The following is a 16,073-nucleotide window of genomic DNA, read 5'->3' on the forward strand; positions in this document are numbered from 1 at the left end:
CCAGTCTCCTTGGCTGATCTAGTGCTGGGACTAATGAAACAATGCTCTCTTTGTTCTCAGGTTTCTAGAACCAGCTAATAGCTGTGCTGTTAGCCCTTTGCCCATACCACCCACAGAAAACTAACTCTTGCCTGCCAACGTGGCTCCTACAATGTCTCAAAAAGAAACAACCCCAAATTAGAGAAACTCCAGATGAAAGAACATTGTTTGACAAAAAGTGAGAAAATGGCTACTTTAGTGCCAACACAAATCATAAGGCATGCAGCTTTATGTGTGAGGAATTTTGTGCAAGTTTTCAATGGCCCACGCTTAGTTCGTGAAAACCAAAAACATGCCACCCAAATTCAGAGTATCTCCCGGATCATGCCATGAGGATAAAATAGCAGAAGAGTGAAAGGGTCTGTCTCCTCAACAACAAAAGTTCCAAAAATAGATTCTATCATAGAGTCACATAGATCTCTGTGATGTGTATTAGGATATTTGATTGCAAAAGGAAAAAAAATCAAATGAGTTACTGATGATGAATTTACTAAGCAATGTGTGCATTGTGTAACATATGTACTATGCCCTGGAAATGGAGGTTATTTTTATAACTCAGTTTGTTTTACTAGATGATAACCAGGCAAGGTGAGGAAACTGGATGAGGTAGTGAAAGAAACATTGGGGTAGAGCAACTAATTTTAAATTTTAAAATGTATGCAGTGATAACTGCTGCCAGTATTAATTCTACAAATATGGATAGCTCAACTTGTCTCTAATAAGAGGCATGGATGGGGAATATACCATCACTGGATACATGGATTCTTTAGTGCCACTAAAAGACACTGGAGCAAGAGATTTATGTAAAGTAGTAAAAACTACTTTAAAGTAATTTTCTTTGTCCATTGCTATCAGTTCTGACATAGTTACTGATAGTGCCTGACGATAGGAGATAAAAGACTTTAAAAGTTAATAAATTATGCAATTGCTGCCCCAAACTCACATTTAATGAAGTTTTATTCTACACTGATCAAAACAACACATGCGCAAAAGCATTAACCATGGATAGCATCCTGCACATCATCATCAAGTCTGTGAATTTCACGAGAGTCACGGTATTAGCACATCTCCAAGCTTCAGGAAAGTCTGCAAGGTGTTTGTGCTGAGCATCTGGAGAGATGGCTTAGAGGTTAAGAGCACCAGCTGCTCTTCCAAAGGTCCAGTTGTCTATTCCCAGTACCTACATGGTGGCTCACAAGCATCTGTAACCCCAGTTCCAGGGGATCTGATGTCCTCTTCTGGCCACCATGGGTATCAGGAAAGCACTCAGTGCACAAACATAAATGCAAGCAAAGCATTAGTAGGCTTAAAATAAAAATAAGTAAATCATTTTTACGTGTGTATGTTGACTGTGGTAATTGTAGTCCCTAATGTTTAATTGTGGTTTCCTGCATCTGTTTCCATCCGTTTCTGGTTGATGCCTCTCTGATGATGGTTGGGCTAGGAACCAATCTGTGGGTGTCAACTTTTCAGATGACGTGAAGTTCTTGACTGGACCTGGGATCTGAGGACCTGAGAGAATGAAGCAGACTACAGCAATGCTGTAGACAGCCTTACTTCAGGTTCAACTTCTCTTACACACAAATGTAACAATGAAAGTGATGGTCCAAGAGAAGTTGTTTGAGCCCAGGAAAACAAGATCAAAAAAATATGTAAATAAATTTCAATAAGCACACACTAAATATTAACAGAACAGACCTTCCCTAGAACTTTCTCAGGATAGAGCAATTGAAACACAATTGCCTGGTATCATGTACTATAGGTTTCATATATATATGAATATATTTCAAATAATATATATTATTTATATAAATACAAATATATATCAAATAATATGTATATTATTTGAGAAAGCACAAAAGAATATCCAGATTCAGGATACACTGACCAAATTGGGTTCTATAGCTACATTCTGACATCCAACAAGAATAAACATGTCTTATAGAGTAAATGTAAGTGTTTATCACAGGAGGCATGAAATCACACTAAGAATAATTCAGGGAAGAAAATGCACATATGATAAAAGGCCCTCTGCCTTTCTTCCTGGAGCCTTTCTCATGGTTCTCCAAGGCATTTTTCACTCATTTTTTAAAAATGAGTTCCAACATATAAGTATAGCAGAATATCATTAGACATAATTTTATTGACTTTTTTGCCAATCTTGTTTTGCTCTGGCCTAGGTCTCTGGGCTATCCTGACTCTGGGTCCTGGTCCTCCAGGCAGTGTCAGTGGTAGGTTTCCTCTCATGGAATGGGTCTCAAGCTGGACCAATCATTGACTGGCCACTCCCACAATTTCTGCACCACCTTTATCGCAGTACATCCTGTAGGCAGGAAATATTGTAGCCCAAAGGTTTTATGGCTGTATTGGTGTCTCAGTTCCTCCACTGGAACTGCCTGATTACAGGAGATGACCAGTTCAGGATCTGTATCCCCCACTTTGAGGAGTCTTAGCTAGGATCACCATCACATATTCCTGGGAGTTTCCACTGCACTAAGTTTCTAGCTTGTCCCTGAGATGCCACCCCCAATTCTAGTTGTCTCTCCCAGGACTCTTTACCTCCATCCTCCCTCAACCGGATCCCTCCTGTTCCCACCCCCCACCCACACCACTCACCTACCCATGATGTTTAGTCTATTATCGCTCCCTAGGGAGATGCATGTGTCCCACCTTGAGCCCTCCTTGTTACTTAGCTTCTCTGGATCTAAGGATTGTAGTAGGGTTAATTTTACTTATAAATGAGTACATAATATGTTTGTCTTCCTGGGTCTGGGTTACATCATCAATAGGACAAAAAAGCAGCCAACAGAATGAAAAAAGATCTTCACCAACCCCACATCTGACAAAGGGCTAATATCAAAAATATATAAAGAACTCAATAAATTAAACATCAACAAAATAATAATTTAATTTTTTAAATGGGGTAGAGATCTAAACAGAGAATTCTCAACAGAGAACTCTCAAATGCCCAAGAGGTACTTAAAGAAATGTTCAATATCCTTAGCCATCAAGGAAATACAAATCAAAATGGCTCTGAGATTCCATCTTATACCTGTCAGAATGGCTAAGATCAAAACCTCAAGTGACAGCTCATGGTGCCAAGGATATGGAGCAAGAGGAACACCTCTCCATAGCTAGGACTTGTAGGATTCCTACTGTGGGAGCAGAAGCTGTCTATGACTCTTGCCTGCTTTCAGGACCCATTTACTCCTACCAGGGCTCCTCATTTATCCTTAATACAAAGGGATGTGCCTAGTTTCACTGCAACATGAAGTGTCATGTTTTGTCATCTCTGGGAGGTCTGCCCTTTTCTGGAGGAAGACTGAGGAGAAGTGGATCTGAAGGAAAGGGGACTTTGTGGGGGGCACTGGAAGGAGAGAAGGGAGAGGAAACTACAGTTGGGATATAATATATGATAGAAGAATTTAAAAAAGGCAAGTTACCAAAAGACAAACAAAAAATTAATATATACACTTTAAACATACACAAAAGAAACTTATTCACACCTGGATATTTATAAATATATTGTACAACTATGAATATATTGCAGACATATGCCACAGAGAAAGATTAGGTGGTGGAGAATGGAATAATTTTAGAGAAAATAAATGTTTTATAATTTGATATGATTGGTAGATACATGGATTTTCATGAATTATCTTCTAGGCATTTTAAAATCCTAATATTTATTCTCTAAAAAGAAAAAATAATGGGCAAGGAAAGAAATTAAAAAGAATGGAAGAAAATACAATTCCTGAAGCTAATGTCATGGGAAACTGGCTGGGCAAAGCCCACATTAAAGCAGCCATTTCTCTACGCAATCCTCCACAAGAAAACAGTCTGATGTGGCTCTTAAGCTGAGACCATGAGATATGGAAATTTGCCTTCCTAGGGATTGATTTCTTTTTTTGTAACTTAAAAGGCAGGGATGCACCCATGAACTTCAAAAGACAAAGAAGACCTTAAAATTTTTTTCTTTAATTAACCACAACACCAATCTATGATTTCTTATAGACAGCAAAGGAAATTCAAGTTCATGTGATATTCTCTACATTCTGTGATTTAAGTGTGGTTCCCTCCAAACATTCATGTGCTAGAACTTGGTCCCCCAATATGATGGCACTAAAAGGTGGTTGGAACTTGTGAGGAAATCATACCCTGGGTTAATGTCTCTTAGTTATTTTTCCATTGCTGTGAAGAGACATCATGACCAAGGCAACTTGCAGTAGAAAGAGTTTACTGGGGCTCACAGTTCCAGAGAGTTAGAGGCCATTACCATCATGGTGGGAGGCATGGCGGCAGGCAGGCAGCCATGTTGCTGAAGCAGTGGTTGAGTGGTTATATCCTTATTCCACATGTAGGAGAGAGAGAGAGAGAGAGAGAGAGAGAGAGAGAGAGAGAGAGAGAGAGAGATTGAGATGGAAATGGTGGTGGGATTTTGAAATCTCAAAGCCCAACTTGGTACCAAGAATCTAAACATATGAGTTTATGGAGGCCATTTTTCTTCAAAACACCAGTGTTTTTCTCCAGAAACTAGATTAATTCCCTCTGGTCCAGATAACCTTCTCCCAAAAGTAAGCCAGCTGATGCAAAGTTGATCTTTCAGGTCCAAATCCTTAGACAGGCACCAATAAAGTAGCAGGTCTAAAGGACAAGTGTAGACAGTTAAGATTAAACATGTGGGCAGGACTTCCCTAGTACAGACCTGAAGGAGGCGGTTCTGATGCTAAGGTCTTATTCTCTAATTGGTTCCTGATTTGTCAGTAAAGAAAGCCAAGGGCCAATTGCTGGGCAGAAGGTATAGGTGGGACTTCTGGGTCCCAGGAGAAAAAGGCAGATGCAAAGAAGGAAAGAATGTTTCTTCCATGCTTTGGAGGAAGAAGAATGCAGCAACCATGTGAGGTCTTAGGGGAGCTGGGGCCTATGGCCTCCACTACAGGTGGGTGGCCAGAGATGTTTGGCAGGGGCTAGAGGGACTAACCACTGAAGTTTAGGGCAGGGGGAGAGACAAAGATAATGAATTGGTAGGGGCATGCTTTTTCAGGCAGGAGATATCAGCACCCAGCAAGAAGTGCCAAGAAGGCAAGTTATAAAGGAACAAACTCTGTCTGTGTTTATCCCTGGATTCAAGGGAAGTTGAGAGGGCTGCTGGTAGAGAGGTCACCTCCTGAAGCTAAAGGTGGGTAGAGCAAAAGAGATGCTGGGTAGGAGCTGGTGGCAAGGCCAGTCCCGGAGCAAAGGCATTAACATAAAACTACCCCCTACACAAACCAAAATAGGTCCACAGTCTGAGACACCTGTTAATCTTACACCCTGAGATTTAGAAGATATATTTCTGTGTGGTAAGCCACATGTGCCATTGCAGTGTGGTGCTGGCTTCCGCTGGCCACCACGCATACATAGGCAGTAAAGTTCTTTTGCCAAGATGAGGTTTTGAGAATTAACCAAAATTAACCAATCAGATGAGAATCAAGTTAACCAATCAGATGAGAGACAAGTTAACCAATCAGATGAGAGACATGTTAACCAATTAGATGTGAGACATGCAAATGAGGTGGTAAGCATAACCCAAGCACAACCAATCCGGGTGTGAGACACGCCTCTCCTAGGCCTATATAAGCAGCATCAGTTCTGGGCTTGGGGTCTCTTCGCCCCTGCAATCAAGCTCTCCCAATAAACGTGTGCAGAAGGATCCTGTTGCAGCGTCGTTCTTGCTGGCAAGCCAGGGCGCGTGCAAGATTTCTGGATGGAGAGATGTGCCAGAGATTAAGAGCACTGGCTGTTCTTCTAGAGATTATGAGTTCACCTCCCAGCAACCACATGGTGGCTTATAACTCTAATGATATCTGGTACCTTCTTCCGAGCTGTGGGCATTCATGCAGGCAGAATACTGTATACATAATAAATAAATAAATTGTTTAAAAGTTGTGTTTTAATTTTGCTTAGTTACAAAAGAAGGGAATTATCATTAATTAAAATTGACAGTTCTTAAGATCACTCACTGTTGGGAGTGACTTTGTTTGAACATTAACTGCCTTATGTGCTTGCTGGCATAAAGTCTTGGCCTCTGTAGGAAAGTACTAGCCCAGCTGAGTACAAATAGACATAGATCCTGAAGTCAGCGGAGAACAAATAGCTATACATCTAGTGGGTAGGTGCCTAATAACCCATTCTGTTCTGATCTTCCTGCTGAACTGTTTACCCAGTCAATGCACCTGGGAATGTTGCAATCCCCCCTCCACCCCCTGCCTGCTCCTGCTTGGGTGGTCGAGAGTGCACCCCCAGCTAGTCGCTGGAATTTGGGGTTTTTTGTTGGTTTGGCAGCAGCCAGTTGTGGACATTAGATGACTGGGAATGTGAGTGGGTTCTGAGGCAAGTGAACTGTGAGAGGTTGGGTGGACATGGCATGGGGTTAGCCATAGAGGCGGTGACACGGCTGGGGCCGGAGGGTGATAGCGTGGATTGTTTTTTAATATTACACACAACAACTGTGCAGCATACACATATAAGGTCTCCTTATACACTTGGAGTGGCAGGTAGTTCCTGGATAACCCATCCCACAGACAGGCAATGATGATGCAGAAACCAGAGTTTAAGTTTTAAACTACCATGAACTACTAAGACCTCTGTAAAGGCTGGACAAGATTCATGTCTGTAAGTCCAAACACTCAGAAGCCAGAAACAGAATTATGCACTCAAGAGCAGCCTGAGCTACAGAGACCCTGTCTCAAAAGTAGGGAAGAAGTAGGAGACTCTCTTCTCCCTCCTGTCAATCAAGGCTACTTACATGTGATCTTGGACAAGCTGCTTGACTTTGCCAAATTTCATTGCCTCCATTTATTCACTAATCCAACAAATCCACATTCAATGCTGACTGTGCTCCTAGAGTAACACATAGTTCTAAGCTTGGCAGTATTCAAAATAGTGTATGTTTACTCATTCAAACCTCACAGCAGCCAGAGAAGGGCAGTAGCTTACTGCCATTGTATAGATGAGACCATTGAAGGAAAGGCTTTACATATGAGGATCAAGCTCTCTATCCCTAGTGATTTATAATCCCTTTTCTAAGAGAAGGATAATAAGAGGGCCCTCTTAGAGTCATGTGAGGCTCTCCCAAGCACCACATTCACATTACTGGAGTCTCAGTTTCCACATAATATAGGCAGTGCTGGGTAGACTGAGCTGGTTTGAGACTCAAACTTAAGGGTTCTTTGGAAAGTCAGTTGGATGGTGTCTTACTGGGGCAAACATGTGAAGGAACGTTTAGCTGAAGTAGACACAGGTGAAAGGCTAAGGCAGACTTGTTGGGAGCTATTAAGACAACACAATTGTCCTGATCTCTGAATTGGGCCTCTCCCCTCGAGAAGAAAAGGGGGTCAAAAGCGGGCCACCCACGCACGGCTCCGAGAACAACCACAGATTGTTCCAGCCCTAAGTCAGCGCTGGATGTCCTGACCACAAGATGTGCCCTGATACCACCAAGTTCCTGCTTCCCTGTGTAGTGGCCAAAAGAAAAATTTCTGCTGCCCTATCCTCCTACTGAGAAGTACTTCCTCTTTTTCCACTGCCCCATCCCTCCTGCTGAGTAGTACTTCCTCCTTTGCTTGTGCATTTCCGCTGCCCCATTCCTCCTGCTGAGAAGTACTTCCTCCTTTGCTTGTGCTTTAAGCCTTGAGCCTTGCTGAATACAGTGAGACCTTGATGCTAATCATACTGCTTCCGTGTGTCGTTCATTGCACTTGGTTCTCGTCCCTCCCTCCCCCCATTTGGTTCTTAGGAGAAGGTCCCCTCGAGACCCTCGAATAACTGGACCTGCTGGACGGGTCACAGACTCATGAAGGAATGTTTGGCTGAAGCAGACAAAAGAGAAAGGTTGTTGTACTAAAGCAAACACTAGAAAGGACACCCGATGAGGGATTCTTCTCTAATGATATGCATGTATTGGTCCACCTTACAGTGCATAGTTGAGCTTCATTTGCCAGAACTCCATTGAGAGAAACACACCAAAAAACTAATGGTGGTGTGCTGTGGTTTCGTGTCACTTCTGAGGACTAGGGCTGATTGGCAGAATGATGTCAGCAGAGACAGATGCATATGCTGAGGACATGTGATGTTTTGGGGGTATATAAAAAGAACTCAGTGGACAGTGATAGAGGCTGATCTAGGCTTCCTAGTAGAGCTAGCTGTGAAATGCTTCTTGGTCTCTTGTCTTCACTGAGTTTTGCTTTGTTGACAGAGGCATAGCCGAGAAATTCTGGCATCCCTCCGGGTCCCTCCCAGATGACTGGAGCTGAGGCTGAGGCCTGGCTCTCTCTGCTATGTAGTGCCACCACTGCTGATTTGTGATGCTATCCCAACTCAAACAAACTGGACTGCTGGTGTATCCATAAAATGTTTGCTAGTGGATCGAGCTGCCACTGCCTGCTAACCTGTGACCTGAACTGCTGATTTCCAGATAACATAGACAGGAGTTTCTCCAAAGAACTTTTCTAAATAGGTCCACTTCCCCCACCACCACCACATCCTTCCTTTTCCACTACCTCAGGTGGGTGGTGGGCTAAAAGGGAGGTTTCACACATTTTAAAACCATCATTAAAAGTAGATTTTGAAACATTCAAGTTACAACTAAGTAATGTTGAGAGAGTAATACTGTAGAGAGAATATCTTATATATTGTATGGATGCATCACCTGTCAATTAAAGTGCCTATGGCTTAGGCAGGAAATAGAAGTGGGACATCTAAGAGGCAAAAAGGATTCTGGGATAGAGCCATGGTGGGGGCCGGGGGATTTGCCAGGAAGATGTGGCAAGACACATGCATGATACCTGAGCACAGATAACTAGCCACATGGCAGGATGTAGGCTAGAATTGATGGCATGTTTTAAGTTATATCTAGTCAGAGAAGAGCCTAGCTATATGGCCAAGGGATTTGTAAATATATTTTGAGTCTGAATCTTACTTTTGGGAGCGTGGAGAAGGGAGCGAGAACCAGGGCCTAGCTTCTACCTAGTAGCACTTGATCTTTCAAGAAGGATCTTATGTGAATTAAAAATAGGTGTAAAGAGAAATCATCAGAAAAGCATTACAACTGGAAATCAGACCTACTGTGTGGAGCCCTAGCTATGTTCCCACTGGCAGAGAAAGTGCTGGTCAGAAGAACACCAAGCACAACCCCCCTCCTGCTCCAAAGCCTCCCCAGCTCTGGTGGAACAAAGCTGCCTCTCTCCTTGACAACTCCCTCAACCGCACAAGCCCAGACTTCTCTTCCAGAAGGAGAGCCTAGTGCTTGCCCTTGAAGCACTGGCTTCTAGGATATATTTGACTTCTCAGAGAAGGAAGAGCTGGTGTCCCTCCAGCTTCTAGGGAGGCAGCTTAAACATTCGGCACAGAATCCTGTCTGAGTTGCAGCACTTTTCTCTACTTCTGTTATGTCCCCTAGGCCTGATTTGGGAACAGCTCTGGAGTAACTGGAAGTGCTTAAAGGAGCAGGTGGCCTGGAATTCAGGCCACTGAAGATCATCCCAAGTATCAAAGGAAAGTTGTGGAATTCCGTGCTAAGATATTTAGATTTGATCTTACGTAGTAAACACTAGAGGCCTTTTTCATTTTTTCCCCTCCTTTCACTACGTTTAAATCAACCATTCTCAGCCTTCACATTGCAAACCCTGTGGGACCATCAAAAAAAACATATTTAAATTATGATTCATAGCAGTAGCAAAATTAGAGTTATGAGGTAACAATGAAAATAATTTTATGGCTGGCGGTCACCATAACATGGGGAATGGTATTAAAGAGTTGTAGCATTGGGAAGGTTGAGAACCACTGTTTTAAACCAATGCATACCATTTGCAAAACTGTGAGCAGAAACAAAAATACACCTACACCAAAAAGTTTCTCTCTCATCCATGACTCTTAGCTATTTTCCTAGGAAACAGCATTAGCATAGTGTCTATATATTTAGAAACAATTTATCCATATATGTGTATTATACAGTATATAATAGTTTTAATAGTTTTTTTAGACTTACGGCTGTTTATTATTGTTTTTGAATTTGAACTGTGGTCTTGCTACATAGTGTAGACTAGTCTGCAACTTAGTATAAGCCCAGACTGATCTTGAGCTGCAATCTCCTCATCTCTGGCTCCTGAGTCTGGGGTTACAGGTGGGAACCATATATGGTTGGTTAATACTATTTTAATAGCACCTTAGAATTCCATGGTAAGGTGACACCACAGGTTATTTAACAGGTACTCTGGCAATGTACACCTGGCTTGTGTTTATCCTTTTGTCCTATAAGCAGCACAACGCGAATTTTCTTGGGCGTGGTTCTTTTCACTCTTGGGTGAAAATCTCCACACCTTAAACATCTACCAGCAGATTTGCTGAGCCAAAAGCTTAGTATGCTTTTTTAAAAAAAGATATTTTAAAACTCCCTTATGAAATTTCTGTAGCAAAGTGGAACCTATGTTCTGGGATAACTACCTCGAGACAGTAGGCAGGGTGGACCTGAGCAGGGTAGCAGGAGCAGGGACCTCAGGCATCAGTGAGAACCTGTTTAAACAAGATCACAGACTGCCAGTGTCAACAGAGACTGGGAAGAGAGGAATACAGGTAGATGATAGATTTGTCCGTGGCTAGACAAATTTAATGTAGAAGTATCAGGGAGAAGCACTAGTCTTACTGGGGTGTAAGTTGGGGTGATACTATTAACCTGGAAGTGGTGTAGGGGAGAGAGAAATGAGAAGCTGGGGGAGGGCCAGCAGGTGCTTGTGAGCTGGCACTGTACATGATTCCGTGGTGTCGGCAGGACAACAGAATACAGTTTAGGCATCTGTATTCTAGGCCTTTTGGTGTCAATGGAGGCAGCTTGTAAATCAAACAGTATTCAAAGGACCTGTGATCACTAGAACTAGAAGCCCATGGCAGCATTCCAGACAGAGTCTACAGGCTTCTTTCAAGACCTCCAAGGGCTGGTGTGCAGGCCAGCCCTAGGGGAACACTGAGGGGGGAATCATGGGGACCTGGGCACAAAGAGATCTGTAGTCTCTTGGCTGCATCCTTTCATTATTCCATTAGCCTACCTTCAACCCAGGACCAGGATAACCCAAGCCTTTGACTTAAAACTGCAGACAAAGAGATGGGGAGATGGCTGTGCAAGCCTAAGGGCCTGAGCTCAGATCCCTAGCACCCAAGTAAAATGCTGGTAACCCCAGAACTGTGTCAGTGAAGAATGAGAGATCACTGGAGCTTGCTGGCCACTAGCCTAGCAAAAAGTAGGTCGAACCCTAGGGCCAGCAAGTTCCTTTCTCAAAGAAATAAGGCAGACAGCAGTAGAGGGAGTCACCCAGTTTCTTCCTATGTCCTCCATGTGCTCGTGCATAGGTGTAAGTACCTGCATACATGTGTATATTACACACCAGAAATGACGTTATCAGAGAGTACATATAAATACTATATTTTCAAAATTGCTTTTGATGTTATGTTTCAATTTGAAGAAAACTTAACTATAGATAGATATATAGGTATGTAGGCAGATAGGTAGATAAATGGATGGATAGATAGATATTGGGCAGAAAACATGTCAAATTTAAGAGATTGGGTGTGGAGTCGGATATGAATCACTGTGGCCTTTTTATTCTACTCTCTGACTCCTCATACTACAGCTGTGCATTCTGGATAAGGGTAATCACTCTTTGCCACAGTGTAACTTTGGATGGAATGGAGGGAGAGCAGCACCAAGTGCTAGCTACATGGGCCTTCTGTGATGCCAAAGGCAGAACAAGGGCCAACTGAAATGTGCAAGATGAAGCCACCAGAGTAAACTGAAGAACCAACTAAGACTGAAAGCTGCACTTTGTTCTGGCTATCAATATTGACTCTGTTGGGTAACAGCCCAGCTACCATGTGTAGGAACTCAGCTTTTAAAAAGTGAGAAAAGAAAAAGGAAGTTTGGTGATAGATGAATTCGCATAAATTACATTGGAGAAAAGGGAGACTCAAAATCATAAGAAGGATTCTCGGTGATGAAGAACTGAGCAATCAGACGGGAAGAGTAGTCAATAGTAAGTTCCTATCAATAAAGAATGAGCGCATGAATGTGTGCATGCTAAGGGGGAGGGGCTATGCTAAGAGGATCTGGAAAGCAAGGCTGTATTCAGTTAGAAAGAGTTTGATTCAGTGGAGAGGAAGATCTGACCTCTTCCTCCTCCCTCTCCTCCTCCTTCCCTCACACTTCACAGCCTTTTTCTTAAGCCGCGGAGTCACATGATTATTTAGGAGTTTACTTTGCAACTGATTTTCTCTTCCATGTCTGCTTGCTCTCAGTTCACTGCTGTTGGTTCCCTTGGAGTCTCCCACAGTGCCCAGCACCCTAGGTTCTACATGGTTCCTGTTAATGAACTAATTAATAATGAATAAACATATATAATGACTCTCTCCCTGATGTGCCATAGGCTGCTGCGGAATGATTGTAGAGGTGAAATGACTGTGTGGGATCATAGATCTGAAATCTTGGGCTGGTTTAGCATGTGAGTATTGAGAACTGTGGTCCTTCAGGGAAGTTACCCTCAGGATATGGGACCACATCACCTTTAGGGATTAAACTAAAAGCAGATCAGTAATTAAAGAAGTGACGCCTCAAACACCAGGCTACTCTCTCGATAACTAAAACAGAAAGCAAGACTGTATTTTAGGACTTCGTTTAGAACAAATATAGCTGGCCGTGACCATCATAGGTCCCACTTGAGAGACTGGGAGGAGGAGGAGAATGTCTCTATAGTAAACAGGTAAACATTGCTTGCCTGATCCTATACTCCACAAGCAATATAATGACTGTGTGCCCAATATTTGCATTGTATTGGGTATTACAAGTAACTTAGAAATGACTTAAAGTCACCTCTAAAGATTTGTGTAGGGTAGGGTTCTGGGTTTGTTTGTTTGTTTGTTTTATAAGGGATTTGAACATGCACAGTTTTGTATTCCTGTGGGATTGGGGATCAATGGTTAAGAAATCATGGGTATCAGAAAGGACTCTACTGTTATTTTTAAAGTAAAGCATAGGGTAGGTAGAAAGCGGGTAAAGATAGTGCTTGTGATAAGTTGAACAAATAGGGAAGTGAGACCTAGAGAAGAGAAATGTATTCCTTTCCTCCTGTTGTGACCCAACACCTAACCAGAGAGAACTGAAGGGAGATGACTTGAGCTTACAGTTGGAGGAGATACAGTCCTAAAAATGGGGAAGATGCAGCAAGAGAAATGTGAGGCAGAGGGTCACATTGTGTCCTCCAGCAGAATGCAGGGAGAGATGAACACGGTGCTGCATTCGCTCTCCTTTCTTTAGTCCAGAATCTTCAAGAATGCTACTGCTCACGCTCAAGGTGTGTTCTCCCACCTCAGCTAACCCAGTCCTGAGACTTTCTCATAGATCTGCCCAAGATATGTCTCCCAGGTGAGCTTAGATTCTATCAGCTAGACAGTAGTAACAACTCCAGGGAAATAGAAAGAGGAAATGATCAAGGTCCAAGTTCTTATGGCAGCGGTGATTTTAAAGATGTGTACCACAAGTAGACGAATCAATGGAATCCATGCTTTATGCATAGATTCAGTAGTAGAGATGTTCAGATGATCAGATATGCATAAGCCACGGAACATGCGCCACAAGGATGCATTAGGAGCCAGGTAATTGTGAAGGCCAGCGTATAGTCACTACCATAGTGTCATTTACTCTTCTTTCTACTGGGAAGATGCTTAGCCCCAATTCCCAAGCCCTAAGGGAGTCATTTAGGGAAGATTTTTTAGCCACCACTGCCACCTTTCTCCCAGACTCCTATCTTTGTGACAGCTTTTACTCACCACAGGCCTACGCATGAAACCATCTTCTGAGGCATCCACAGGGAGAAAAGCCTGCCATCCCAGAACTTGGTAGGATGATGCAGGAGGCTTGCCTAGGTTACAAAGACCCTGATATTTATTTTCGCCCAGCGTTGAAGTCTCTGCAATCTACTTTTCGAGTCCTGGGCTTCAGATACAGCCTTTGCCATTCAGACTGGGTTATGCTCCAAGTAAACAGACCACAAACTCACACATTGCTTTGAGAGAAGATTGTCTTTATCTCATTTTACTCCCTTTAGCAGATCACAAAAACTCTGTCAGACTTCAAGAGAAGTGTGGAAGACAGAGTTCCCTGCTGTGGCACTAAGCTATGTTTACCTGCTACATGTGGGTAGAATGTGGGCCCATCAGGCATCATAATTTAAAAAGGGGTATTTTAGGTAAGAGAGGGTACTGTTCACTCTGTAAGATTTGGGGGTGGGGGCAGTGCTCTGGTTACATGCCTCAGCCTAGGTCATAACACACTGAGGCAAAAACCGACTTGACTCAATCCACTGAACCTCTTCAGGCTTACTGCTGTGAGGTTTGTTCATACACAGAGATTCTCAGTGGAGAGGAAGAGGTGGGGGATGGAGGCAGAAGAGCCCAGATTGCAAGTCATGAGCCCTGGCAAGCTGCTGTATCTGAGGAGCTTTGATAAGCGTGTCTGTAACTAACCTGCAAGCGATTGGTCATTGTCCTAGTTTGTATCTTTGTTGCTGTGATAAAACACCGACCAAAAACAAATTTGAAGAGTCAGGGTTTATTTGGCTTCCAGGTTGGCTTCCATGGTCGAGAAAAGCCAAGTCAAGAGCTCAAGGCAGAAACCTTGAGGCAAGAACGGAAGCAGAGGCCACAGGCGAGTGCTGCTTACTGGCTAGTTTTTCCTGGCTTTCTCACTTCCCTTTCTTGTACTTCCTAGACCCACCTGCTCAGGGGTGGCACCTCTACATCAATAAGCAATTGAGAAAATGCCCCCATAGACATGGCCAAAGGCAACCTCTTCTCAAGTGTATCATGCCAACAACCAAGACTAGCTAGCCATTACAGTCAGTGTGTGCAGTCCAATTTCAGGGCTGCTTGAAACTCCACTTCACATTAAGGAATAAAAGAAAAGTAAAATACCAAAGACATCATGTTGGTTGCATCTGCACTTGTCATAACTAGTAACTATTGAATACTTTCCGATACTGAAGCTCCCCCACAACTATTCACATGGTGGTGGTTGTAGACAACATACTTCTGAATTTAATTTATGTTATTAACATTTCCTATACTTCCTGTTTAAGCCCACAATATGAACAAAACAATAATCAAGACTTTCTGTGTACTCTTCACTAGTTTCTGCCATGTAAATGTCCCACAGTGGCTGATTCCAAGGAAGCAATTAAACCCTATTAAATGTAGAACTGGGAAGAACTCCTCTGCACTGTTACTATCATGTAGATGTGAGCTTCAAAACTATGAATAATATTTTATTATTAAATAATTAGGTGATGATAAAATTTGAATATTACCTTCATCCTGTCTTGGTTTTTGTTGTTGTTGTTTTGTTTTTGTTTGTTTGTCAACTTGATAAAAACAGTAGTTATCTGGGAAAATACCTTAATTGAGAAAATACCTCCAGCAAATTGTTGTAGGTAACTCTGTAAGGGCATTTTCTCAGTTAATGGTTGGTGCAGAACGTCCCAACCTACTGGGTGCAGTGCCACCCCTGAGCAGGTGATCTTGAGTTGCATAAAAAAGCAAGCAGGTGGCCAGCATGATGGCACATGCCTTTAATACCAGCACTTGGGAGGCAGAGACAAGCAGGTCAGCTTGGTCTACCCAGCAAGCTCCAGACCACCCAAGGCTACATAGTAAGACCCTGTTTAGAAAGAAAAGAAAAATTGCTTAGGAAAGAAAGGGAAGGGAAGGAAAGGGAAGGGAAGGGAAGGGAAGGGAAGGGAAGGGAAGGGAAGGGAAGGGAAGGGAAGGGAAGGGAAGGGAAGGAGGCTGAGCAAGCCAGTAAGTAGAGTTCCCCCATGGCTTTTGCTTGAGTTCTATTGGCTTCTGTCAATGAACTGTGACCAATGATATGTAAGCCAAGTGAACCCAAAACTCAAGTTGATTTTTGTCCTGGTGTTTATTACAATAGAAACCCTAACTAAGGCACCTTTGTTTTG

This window comes from Mus musculus, chromosome 8 (genome assembly GCF_000001635.26).
Source record: "Mus musculus strain C57BL/6J chromosome 8, GRCm38.p6 C57BL/6J".
NCBI classification, from domain to species: Eukaryota; Metazoa; Chordata; class Mammalia; order Rodentia; family Muridae; genus Mus; species Mus musculus.